A 12,465-nucleotide genomic window follows, 5' to 3' on the forward strand; every position below is an offset into this window, starting at 1 on the left:
CTGTTTAGGATTAGTTTAAGTCCAGTGGGCCCAGGCTGTCAGGGTTGACCTACCCTGTTAGCATTGACCTGGCCCCACTGGTCAGCCTCTGTTCCTGCCTTGTCACACTGGCTTGTGCGACCCACGGGTCAGGTTTGACCCTGGTCAGCACCTGTTGACCTGATGATGTCACGCCGACGTCATGCTGATGCAGTAATGTTTTTCTGGATTTTAAATAAATCTAAATGATTTATTTATATTCAGAAAATAGTTAAAACTTCTAAAAATCATAGAAAATCAACCGTAGCTCCAAATGAAATAATTTATATATGAAAAATTATCAGAAAAATCCAATCTATCCATTTATGCTACTTTCATGCATGATCAACCAACTTATACCCACTGTATAAGTGAAAACATGATAATGGCATTTTAAATGCTAAATATGGAGTTTGCATATGAACCCTTGGTCCATATGGACTTCATTTAAATTGTTGCTAGATGCAGTAGTGCAAATCATAACATTATTGCCATGTCATGTTCATGCATCATATTCTTGCATTGCATTGATTGTGTTTCCTCTCTATTGTCGGTGTTTGTCCCCTCCCAGTAGACGACGTTCCGACGATTTGATTGATGACATCGATGAAGAACTATACTATCTTCAGAAGTGCCAGGCAAGCAAACCCTCTTGTTCATTCCGATAAAATCCCACTCTCTCGCTCCTGCTCTCTTTTACTGCATTAGGACAACAACGTTTCAACTGTTACATGCTGCGGTAGCTAAACCCCTTTCCTCTGCATGACCTGTCATTGCCACAATAAATAGATGAAACCCACTAGCATGAGTAGGAGTTGTTTGAGCCCTGATGTGCATACTCATTTATGCTTGTTTGTCATGCCTGCTACTGCTTAGAGTTGAGTCAGGTCTCATTCATCGGGGATGAATTGGAATGTGGTGAACACGTCCTACTGTTGAGAGCTAAGTGTGTGAACACAATTTGGTAAAGGTAGCGGTGAGAGGCCATGTAGGAGTACATGGTGGCTTGTCTCATTGCAGCCGTTCTCAGGAACTGAGTTCTGTGTTTGTGATCCATGAACAGTTACTACCACACATTGGGTTCCGGTAACTCAGCCCCTCTCGGCTTATTAATCAACTCGATCTCTGTCCAGGAGTTGCAACTAGTTTCTGGTGTTTGTAGGTAGTGTTAGTAGTCTACCAAGTGGCACCTGGTACAGGTGGGCTTGGGACAGACTAGGCACAGTGGCATGGTGTACCAAGTGGCACCCGGATGGTGGGCTTGGGAACCCTGCACACATCGTTTGGGGCTGTGAGCGACACCCCGGCCGGATCTCCTTGCAGATGGAACCCGAATAGGCGATAAACCTGGACTAGAGACTTGTTGGTTAGTCAGGTCGTGGATGACTCCTTCGCCCGGCTTCCGCTTGCAGGTTGCCGAGGTACATGACGTGTATAGGGCGATAAGTGGCGAGAGCGTGTGTGAAGAAGTACACCCCTGCAGGGTTATCATTATCTATTTGAATAGCCGGATTCCTCGGATATGGAAACTTGGACCCCTAGCATAGTTCATAGACAAGTGAAAGTGGATACTCTAAAATGCACAAGATAAGCATGAGTGCTATGGATGGCGTTCTCGTAGGGAGACGGGAGCGGATCCACAATGGTGTATTGATATGGTGAATATGTGGACTCGTGTGCGCCACCTCAAAGAGTTATTTGCAATAGTAGTTCAGGTTAGCCACTGAGTCAAAGCTGGCTTGCTGCAGTTAAACTCCACCACCCCTTTGCTGATACCGATGCATATGTAGATAGTTCTAATCTAAGTCTTGCTAGGTACATTTGTACTCACGTTTGCCTATTTTATGTTTTGCAGAGAGATGCCAGTCTCGCTAGTAGTTCCGTGTGCACTTCGACGTTTAGCAGAGAGATGCCCTCGGCAGGATCTGGTAGATAGTCAGGCTTCTCAGCCTTTTTCATTTATAGATGTCTGTACTCAGACACGTTAAGCTTCCGCATGTGCTTTGATTGTATGCTATGATTGTTGGGTCATGAGACCCATGTTTGTAATATCTCGCTCCTTGGAGCCTAATGAATAAATACTCTGAGTCGTAGAGTCTTGTTGTGATGCCATGTTGTATTGCACATATTGAGCATATTATGTGTATGATTGAAATGCTTGGTATGTGTGGGATTCGACAACCTAGTTGTTTATCCTTGGTAGCCTCTCTTATGGGGAAATGTAGGCTTGTGCTTCCATGAGCCATACTAGTCCGCTACAGCCCGATTCACCGGAGTCCTGCTAGCCCAGCACTACTGCTCTGGAGCACTTGACTCGCCAACATGTGATTCACTTCGTTCCTGTGTCTGTCCCTTCGGGGAAATGTCACGCGGTGACATCCGGAGTCCTGCCTAGCCTGTTACAGCTCGGGTTCCCGGAGTCCTGTTAGCCCAGTGCTACAGCCCGGATTCACACGCTGCTGACCGACATGCTCGATGTTGATTCATGTATGCCTGTCCCCGTAAGTTAGTGCCACTTTGGGTCCACGACTAGTCATGTCGGCCCAGGTTCTCTGTCATATGGATGCTAGCGACACTATCATATACGTGAGCCAAAAGGCGCAAACGGTCCCGGGCCATGGTAAGGCGACACCCGTGGGAATACCGTGCGTGAGGCCGCAAAGTGATATGAGGTGTTACAGGCTAGATCGATGTGACATGGAATCGGGGTCCTGCCAGCTTTGGTATCAGAGCCTGACTGCCTGTAGATATATCAAGCCAACTGGTCGAAGTTGTGTCTAGAAATGCTTTAGTTATGCAGGGGAATTGATTGTGGAAGGGAACGTAAGGCTCTTTTACTCCTTTACCTTATGCCCTTCTGATCTGAGTCAACCTCTTCTTTTCTACGGGGACTAAGAACTAGGCCTTCTCATCTATCTATCAGGATGACGTGTTACTAATCCGTAGAGACTTATAGGATTGATCGATTTAAGCCCAGTTTAGTTTCTACTACTTCCGTATGTTCATAGCTGGCCTCAGAACCTTGATGTTGTGATGTTGAGTGGTTATGCCACCATTTTGCAGGATGTCTCAAATCATTTTTAACATTTACAACCGTTATGCTGTCCGAGTCATCCTAGGTTTCTAAATAGTCTGATGCATTTGCAAATCTCTTCATCCTGTTTCCGATGTCCCTTTGGGCCAGTTCAACCACACTAATCGTTCTGTTGAGGTACTCCATTGCCTTGACATATATGTTGGAGCTATTACTATGACCATAGGTGTCTTAGAGGATCACCTAGTAATCTAGCCATGTTTTGTGTTCCAATGTGATGATTCTGGCCTTTCTTCTCGAAAGCACCTCGTGATGCCATTTAGTAGTAGGTATTCTATTGTTGGGTTCTTGAACCTGAGATTCACCCTACTTACTTCATGTTGATATTGTTTGCTAGTTCCTTCAGGATATTAGTAACCTTGTGATAGTCCTCGAGGTCCGTGGTATATCATTCTTCCTAATACCATGAAAGATCCTTGGCGGAAGGTCGTTGAACCAAAAGGTCACAATAAGAGTGCTCTTGACGAGTTCTCGATTCTATGATGTGACTCTGCCAGTTCTACCTTGTTTGCATGGGTTATCCGGAAGAAATATGTTGAACTTGGTTCGACATACTAGTCTATGCATCCACAACTCAGAAAGTTATATGCTCCTTTGAGTTGTCCCCCTTTAGTTATATTCCGACCTTCATCTATCAATTGACAGTCAGGAGTAGTCGTGCACTCGTGTTATCAATGCCTATTACTCTTGTGGTTTGTCAAGCCATTCTATTCTGGAATGACCAGGAGAAACAAACTCCAGTACCTCATCCATATTTAGGATTGGGTCAAAGCAGTTGTATTCCGCAGGTCAAAATGCCAATCCAGCTTTTGATTCTGTTCTACCCTGAAGTATTTCCCTCTTGATGTCAGGAATGTCATGAGAATTGCACCAACTCTTATGAATTCTTGATGCAGTGATACTTCTTGCCATCATCATTCATTCCTCGGTTCCGTGTTGCTGCAACCGGAATATCGACAAGTGAACCGTGATGTGTGAAATCAATACTCCTAGCAACCCCGTTGCTTGGGGGTTAATGGATGATAATCTCATTCTTGGTGTGTTGATTATGGAATCATCATTCTAAGATTGATCGTGCTACCTAGTCCATTTTCCTGGTGCACTCTTCGATCAAGAGTTGGGATTATGTCTATCCTTGCTTATTTGATCATATCATCTTGCCTAAAGAGCAACATTGATCTCGAGCTTAGTAACATGTCGGTGGTTCGTGATTTTCCAAATATCTTCTCGGAAGTATTTCTAGGTTGTCCCCTAACCGCTATGTTGAGCTCGTGATCAAGTTGGTTTCTTGTAACCAACCCTTCTCCAGGAATCTGTGTTGCATACCCTTGAGCTAGTTGGTTAAGCTAGACAACAACTTGGAGAGTTGGAAGATAAAAGCTTGTCTGACCTAGCTCATCCCTAACGGATATCTTGTATCTGTGTTGAAGAAAGATGGTATTTTCATCGATTGATCCTCGTGATCAGTTAATGGACCTATCATCTTATCCAAACTTTGATTTGAGTGTGGGCTATCGTCATATCAAATCAGAACCAACGATATTCGTAATGTTGTCTTACTCGTGGTTGTTTCCTCGAGCACACACCATTATATCTTTTGGGTCTGACGAATGCTATCGTTTCATTCACATAGTTGTGGAATTCCATCTTCATGGAATCTGGATGACCTGTTGTTGAGCCCATCAGCAATATTTTCATCTTATCCATGATTCATGTTGGACAGCTATGTTAGTGTTGGAAACTTTTATAAGCATTATTTTCATGTCCCGTTCATGAAGCATACGTTTGGATGGAATAAGTGACTTCCTCGAATTAATGTGCATTTGGTGTAAGTTGCCGCCATGAGTTCAAGAAAGATTGTTTTTGTTTCCTCTGGTACCATCCCAAGTCAGTTATGCATGTGCGAGGTATTCTATGGTTTGGTAGATTAATTACCTCCACTCCATTCGTATTCCCTAGCACACCAAGCCACCGATTGACTTGTTCAAGGATAAGAAGTTCATCGATAAGTGCACAAGGACTTCGATATCCTTGATGATGGTTCCTTACCAGAACTCGGTAGTGTTTTATTGTAAGACTACTCTCTGGTCATGCTTGTCTTGGACAACATGTTCACATGCGTGTAGCAGAACTATCTCATGTTTTGGAGCTTGCTATCATTGTTCATTCCCGAGAATCTCGCAACGTCATCTCGTCGATTTGTGTTGCAAACTTTCTTTTCCAGACATGTTGTCTGAAATATTCCGTTACCAACCGGATCTGAATCTCAAGCAGATATGATGGTTGGAACTTTTCCAAGATCTATGATGTAGGTCCCGACAAGGTTGATGTTGGCCGACACACCTAGCCGGAAGATCTATTATTGTAGCTTCTTGGTTAAGCAATTTGACCATCTTCTCCATGAGGATTTCGTATGATCTATACTAAAAGTTGATCCTTATGGGTGTTTGTGCCCCAAAGTCAGACCTTTATTTGATGTTCCAGATACCGAATGATATTGAGTTAAGCTGGTACATCAAGGAGAACATTAGAAGCGGAGTGCTAAATGTCTCTCGGTCGATCATCCAGATTTTGTTTCCTTGGCGTCGTCAAGGTAAAATCTGAGAAAGTGTTGTCCTCCTCTGCACCTACATCCTCCATCATTATTCATCATGGTAGTACGAGGTGTTACCAGGATCTTGGCATAGATGTTGGTAAATCCTTGATGAATATGGAAATGCTCAAGTTCTTGAAAGAGCACTCAGTCACTAGGTTATATCATTGGTATCAACTGGAGTGTGCCTTCCTTTTGCCGAGTTGTTCTATAACCGTAGTTTCCTTTCCAAACTGAGTATACCATCTTCTCGAATTCTTTCAAACAATCAATTGTGATTTGCCTCGGGCTGGTATGAAGAGTTTCAATGATCTATGGGTCAAAAGTAATTCTTTTTGCCACTTAAGGTAATAATTCTACGAGTCACCTCTCCCAAGGTGCCCCGTTGTCGAATCATGGCAATTATTCCCTCGCTACTTTGAAACCATGCACCATCCTACTTCAGCGTGGAATTGTTGCCTATCAAATTGAACCTCCGTCATCTTTCCATCCCTCTCGATGGGTGCCTTGTGTCTCAACTTGAGATGTTCAACATCTCATTCCGCGAGTTGATCTTGAATAGGTTGATCTTCGAGAAGATCAATCCTGTAGAGTTTCCTTCTGTCATCATCGTGTTGAATGAAGATCTCGAAAACAAAGACATCAAGATCGATGTGATGCAATGTACCAGTATCTTCGAGAAGGGAAGTTGGATCGAGAAGACTGTGATAGTTTTGTGACCCCTCTGTCTTCTTACTCCACTTCTTGAATCTCGGGACGAGATTCTTGTTTTAGTGGGGGTGAGTTGTCACATCCCTAGTTCTAGTATGCTTTGAGCTAGCTAGTCATGTGTTGCATCATGTTTAAATTCAAATGAAATTTGAATTGAGGAATTTTCAAAGCCTCAGAAACCTTTTAAAAATGATCAACATTAAAATCTTCTCAAAGAAGCCCAAGAAAATGTTCCTGTTAAACCTTGAAAAATATTGGCAAGAATAAAATTCAAACCAATATTTTTGGAAGGCTTTAAAATATTTATTTTGGGCCTTTGAATTAAATTAATAACATATTTGAGTTGGACTTATTTCTGTTATATAAGATATAAAATTCAAATAATTTTTGTAAGTTTGCATGTGGCCTTGGACAAGTTTCCTGAGCTCACATAAAAATTTACAGAAAGTTCTAAATGATTTGATGCTTCAAATCAAATCAAACAAATTACAAAAATTAGAAAACAAAAATAGAAAGAAAAGAGAGGGCACTGTACCTGGCTTACCTGTCCAGCCCAGCTGGCCCAGCCCAACCGCGCACCATCCTCAACCTCCTGCCAGTAGGCAGGAGGGCGTGTGGTCTCCGCACACGCCCACGCGTCGGCCACCTCCTCCCTGCCTGCTTGCCCCCGGCCTCCCCTGAGATGCCACACGACCCCCTGGAGCCGACTGAACCCCCTCGCTCTCTCCCTCTCCCCTGTTCCCCTCCTCTGTCTCGCTCTCTCACGTCGACCGAGCACGCCCATCGCCACCAACGCCGTTCACCGTAGCCACCGTGCCCCTCTGGGCCTCTCATCTTGCCCTAGAGCTCCGCCTCGCCGCCTAATACGTCCTCAACGAGCCAGGCGACCCGATAAGCTCTGCATCAACGCCATCTCCATCTTCTTCATCGTCGGCCACTGAAGCTCGCCGACGTGGATTCACGAGCTCCAGACCCTCCCCGGCCTCGCCGTTGACTCTGTTGGATTCGTCGTGAGCCCCTGTCTCTTTCCCCTCTCTCCACAAGCTCGTTTGCCTCCCCTAGCTAGCCTAGCCACCGCGCCCGAGAACTTCGCCCCGCCGGCCATGGCGTCGCCGTGGCCATAGTCGCTACAGCTCGTGGACGTGCATTCCATCGTGCTCCCAGGAAGCCATATCACTGCTCATCTCTCTCTCCCGTACACCGGAGCGTCGCCCCGGTCGAGCCCGTGGTCCGGCCGCCGCTAACCGTGACGCCGTCGTCGCCTCCGGCCATCCCACGGTCTCCTGCGTGTTCCATTGGATGCGTGAGAGCCTGGGCTTCGCACCGGTGGTGCCCGCCGCCCGTTTGGTCATCGAAGGACAAGTTCCGACGCCCTCCGCCTCGTCTGGCCGTCGCCGGCGGCCTAACCCCGGCCATGCCGACGTGGCGTCATCATTAGCGGCTAATGACACCACTAACTAACCCCCATGCTCACTGACACACGGGACCCACGCCCTTAATTAACCTGGATTAGTTTCTGTTTAGGATTAGTTTAAGTCCAGTGGGCCCAGGCTATCAGGGTTGACCTGCCCAGTCAGCATTGACCTGGCCCCACTGGTCAGCCTCTGTTCCTGCTTTGTCACACGGGCTTGTGGGACCCACGAGTGAGGTTTGACCCTGGTCAGCCCCTGTTGACCTGATGATGTCACACCGACGTCATGCTGACGCAATAATGTTTTTCTGGATTTTAAATAAATCTAAATGATTTATTTATATTCAGAAAATAGTTAAAACTTCTAAAAATCATATAAAATCAACCGTAACTCCAAATGAAATAATTTATATATGAAAAATTATCAGAAAAATCCAATCTATCCATTTCTGCTACTTTCATGCAGTATCAACCAACTTATACCCACTGTATAAGTGAAAACATGATAACGGCATTTTAAATGCTAAATATGGAGTTTGCATATGAACCCTTGGTCCATATGGACTTCATTTAAATTGTTGCTAGATGCAGTAGTGCAAATCATAACATTATTTCCATGTCATGTTCATGCATCATATTCTTGCATTGCATTGATTGTGTTTCCTCTCTGTTGCCGGTGTTTGTCCCCTCTCAGTAGACGACGTTCCGACGATTTGATCGGTGACACCGATGAAGAACTATACTATCTTCAGAAGTGCCAGGCAAGCAAACACCCTTGTTCATTCCGATAAAATCCCACTCTCTCGCTCCTGCTCTCTTTTACTGCATTAGGACAACAACGTTTCAACTGTTACATGCTGCGGTAGCTGAACCCCTTTCCTCTACATGACCTATCATTGCACAGTAAATAGATGAAACCCACTAGCATGAGTACGAGTTGTTTGAGCCCTGATGTGCCTACTCATTTATGCTTGTTTGTCATGCCTGCTACTGCTTAGAGTTGAGTCAGGTCTGATTCATCGGGGATGAATTGGAATGTGGTGAACACGTCCTACTATTGAGAGCTAAGTGTGTGAACACGATTTGGTAAAGGTAGCGGTGAGAGGCCATGTAGGAGTACATGGTGGGTTGTCTCATTGCATTCATTCTCAGGAACCGAGTTCTGTGTTTGTGATCCATGAACATTTACTACCACACATTGGGTTCCGGTAACTCGGCCCCTCTCGGCTTATTAATCAACTCGATCTCTGTCCAGGAGTTGCAACTAGTTTTTGGTGTTTGTAGGTAGTGTTAGTAGTCTACCAAGTGGCACCCGGTACAGGTGGGCTTGGGACAGACTAGGCACAGTGGCACGGTGTACCAAGTGGCACCCGGATGGTGGGCTTGGGAACCCTGCACACATCGTTTGGGGCCGTGAGCGACACCCCGGCCGGATCTCCTTGCGGATGGAACTTGAATAGGCGATAAACCTGGACTAGAGACTTGTTGGTTAGTCAGGTCGTGGCCGACTCCCTCGCCCGGCTTCGGCTTGAAGGTTGCCGAGGTACATGATGTGTACAGGGCGATAAGTGGAGAGAGAGTGTGTGAAAAAGTACACCCTTGCAGGGTTATCATTATCTATTCGAATAGCTGGATTCCTCGGATATGGAAACTTGGACCCCTAGCATAGTTCATAGACAAGTGAAAGTGGATACTCTAAAATGCGCAAGATAAGCGTGAGTGCTATGGATGGCGTTCTCGTAGGGAGACGGGAGCGGATCCATAGTGGTGTATTGATATGGTGAATATGTGGACTCGTGTGCGCCACCTCAAAGAGTTATTTGCAGTAGTAGTTCAGGTTAGCCACTGAGTCAAAGTTGGCTTGCTGCAGTTAAACTCCACCACCCCTTTGCTGATACTGATGCATATGTAGATAGTTCTGATGTAAGTCTTGCTGGGTACATTTGTACTCACGTTTGTCTATTTTATGTTTTGCAGAGAGACGTCAGTCTCGCTAGTAGTTCCGTGTGCACTTCAACGTTTAGCTTGATACCTCAGCTATGATCTTGTGCCCTCGGCAGGATCTGGTAGATAGTCAGGCTTCTCAGCCTTTTTCATTTATAGATGTGTGTACTCAGACATGTTAAGCTTCCGCATGTGCTTTGGTTGTATGCTATGATTGTTGGGTCATGGGACCCATGTTTGTAATATCTCGCTCCTCGGAGCCTAATGAATAAATACTCTGAGTCGTAGAGTCTTGTTGTGATGCTATGTTGTATTGCACATATTGAGCATATTGTGTGTATGATTGAAATGCTTGGTATGTGTAGGATCCGACAACCTAGTTGTTTATCCTTGGTAGCCTCTCTTATGGGGAAATGTAGACTTGTGCTTCCATGAGCCATACTAGTCCGCTACAGCCCGATTCACTGGAGTCCTGCTAGCCCAGCACTACTGCTCCGGAGCACTTGACTCACCGGCATGTGATTCACTTTGTTCCTATGTCTGTCCCTTCGTGGAAATGTCACGCGGTGACATCCGGAGTCCTGCCTAGTCTATTACAGCTCGGGTTCCCAGAGTCCTGTTAGCCCAGCGCTACAGCCTGGATTCACACGCTGCTGACCGACATGCTCGATGTTGATTCATGTATGCCTGTCCCTGTAAGTTAGTGCCACTTTGGGTCCATGACTAGTCATGTCGGCCCGGGTTCTCTGTCATATGGATGCTAGCGACACTATCATATACGTGAGCCAAAAGGCGCAAACGGTCCCGGGCCATGGAAAGGCAACACCCGTGGGAATACCGTGCTTGAGGCCGCAAAGTGATATGAGGTGTTACGGGCTAGATCGATGTGACTTGGAATCAGGGTCCTGCCAGCTTTGGTATCAGAGCCTGACTGCCTGTAGATTTATCAAGCCAACTGGTCGAAGTTGTGTCTAGAAATGCTTTAGTTATGTAGGGGAATTGATTGTGGAAGGGAACGTAAGGCTCTTTTACTCCTTTACCTTATGCCCTTCTGATTTTGAGTCAACCTCTTCTTTTCTACGGGGACTAAGAACTAGGCCTTCTCATCTATCTATCAGGATGACATGTTACTAATCCGTAGAGACTTATAGGATTGATCGATTTAAGCCTAGTTTAGTTTCTACTACTTCCGTATGTTCATAGTTGGCCTCAGGACCTTGATGTTGTGATGTTGAGTAGTTAGGCCACCATTTTTGCAGGATGTCTCAAATCATTTTTAACATTTACAGCCGTTATGCTGTCCGAGTCATCCCAGGTTTCTAAATAGTCTGATGCATTTGCAAATCTCTTCATCCTGTTTCCGATGTCCCTTTGGGCCAGTTCAACCACACTAATCATTCTGTTGAGGTACTCCATTGCCTTGACATATATGTTGGAGCTATTACTATGACCATAGGTGTCTTAGAGGATCACCTAGTAATCTAGCCATGTTTTGTGTTCCAGTGTGATTATTCTGGCCTTTCTTCTCGAAAGCACCTCGTGGTGCCATTTAGTAGTAGGTATTCTATTGCTGGGTTCTCGAACCTGAGATTCACCCTACTTACTTCATGTTGATATTGTTTGCTAGTTCCTTCAGGATATTAGTAACCTTGTGATAGTCCTTGAGGTCCGTGGTATATCATTCTTCCTAATACCATGAAAGATCCTTGGCGGAAGTTCATTGAACCAAAAGGTCACAATAAGAGTGCTCTTGACGAGTTCTCGATTCTATGATGTGACTCTGCCAGTTCTACCTTCTTTGCATGGGTTATCCGGAAGAAATATGTTGAACTTGGTTCGACATACTAGTCTATGCATCCACAACTCAGAAAGTTATATGCTCCTTTGAGTTGTCCCCCTTTAGTTATATTCCGACCTTCATCAATCAATTGATAGTTAGGAGTAGTCGTGCACTTCTGTTATCAATGCCTATTACTCTTGTGGTTTGTCAAGCCATTCTATTCTGGAATGACCAGGAGAAACAAACTCCAGTACCTCATACATATTTAGGATTGGGTCAAAGCAGTTGTATTCCGCAGGTCAAAATGCCAATCCAGCTTTTGATTCTGTTCTACCCTGAAGTATTTCCCTCTTGATGTCAGGAATGTCATGAGAATTGCACCAACTCTTATGAATTCTTGATGCAGTGATACTTCTTGCCATCATCATTCGTTCCTCAGTTCCGTGTTGTTGCAACCGGAATATCGACAAGTGAACCGTGATGTGTGAAATCAATACTCCTAGCAACCCCGTTGCTTGGGGGTTAATGGACGATAATCTCATTCTTGGTGTGTTGATTATGGAATCATCATTCTAAGATTGATCGTGCTACCTAGTCCATTTTCCTGGTGCACTCTTCGATCAAGAGTTGGGATTATGTCTATCCTTGCTTATTTGATCATATCATCTTGCCTAAAGAGCAACATTGATCTCGAGCTTAGTAACATGTCGGTGGTTCGTGATTTTCCGAATATCTTCTCGGAAGTATTTCCAGGTTGTCCCCTGACCGCTATGTTGAGCTCGTGATCAAGTTGGTTTCTTGTAACCAACCCTTCTCCAGGAATCTGTGTTGCATACCCTTGAGCTAGTTGGTTAAGCTAGACAACAACTCGGAGAGTTGGAAGATAAAAGCTTGTCCGACCTAGCTCATCCCTA

The sequence above is a fragment of the Triticum aestivum genome, chromosome 7A, assembly GCF_018294505.1.
Source record: "Triticum aestivum cultivar Chinese Spring chromosome 7A, IWGSC CS RefSeq v2.1, whole genome shotgun sequence".
NCBI classification, from domain to species: domain Eukaryota; kingdom Viridiplantae; phylum Streptophyta; class Magnoliopsida; order Poales; family Poaceae; genus Triticum; species Triticum aestivum.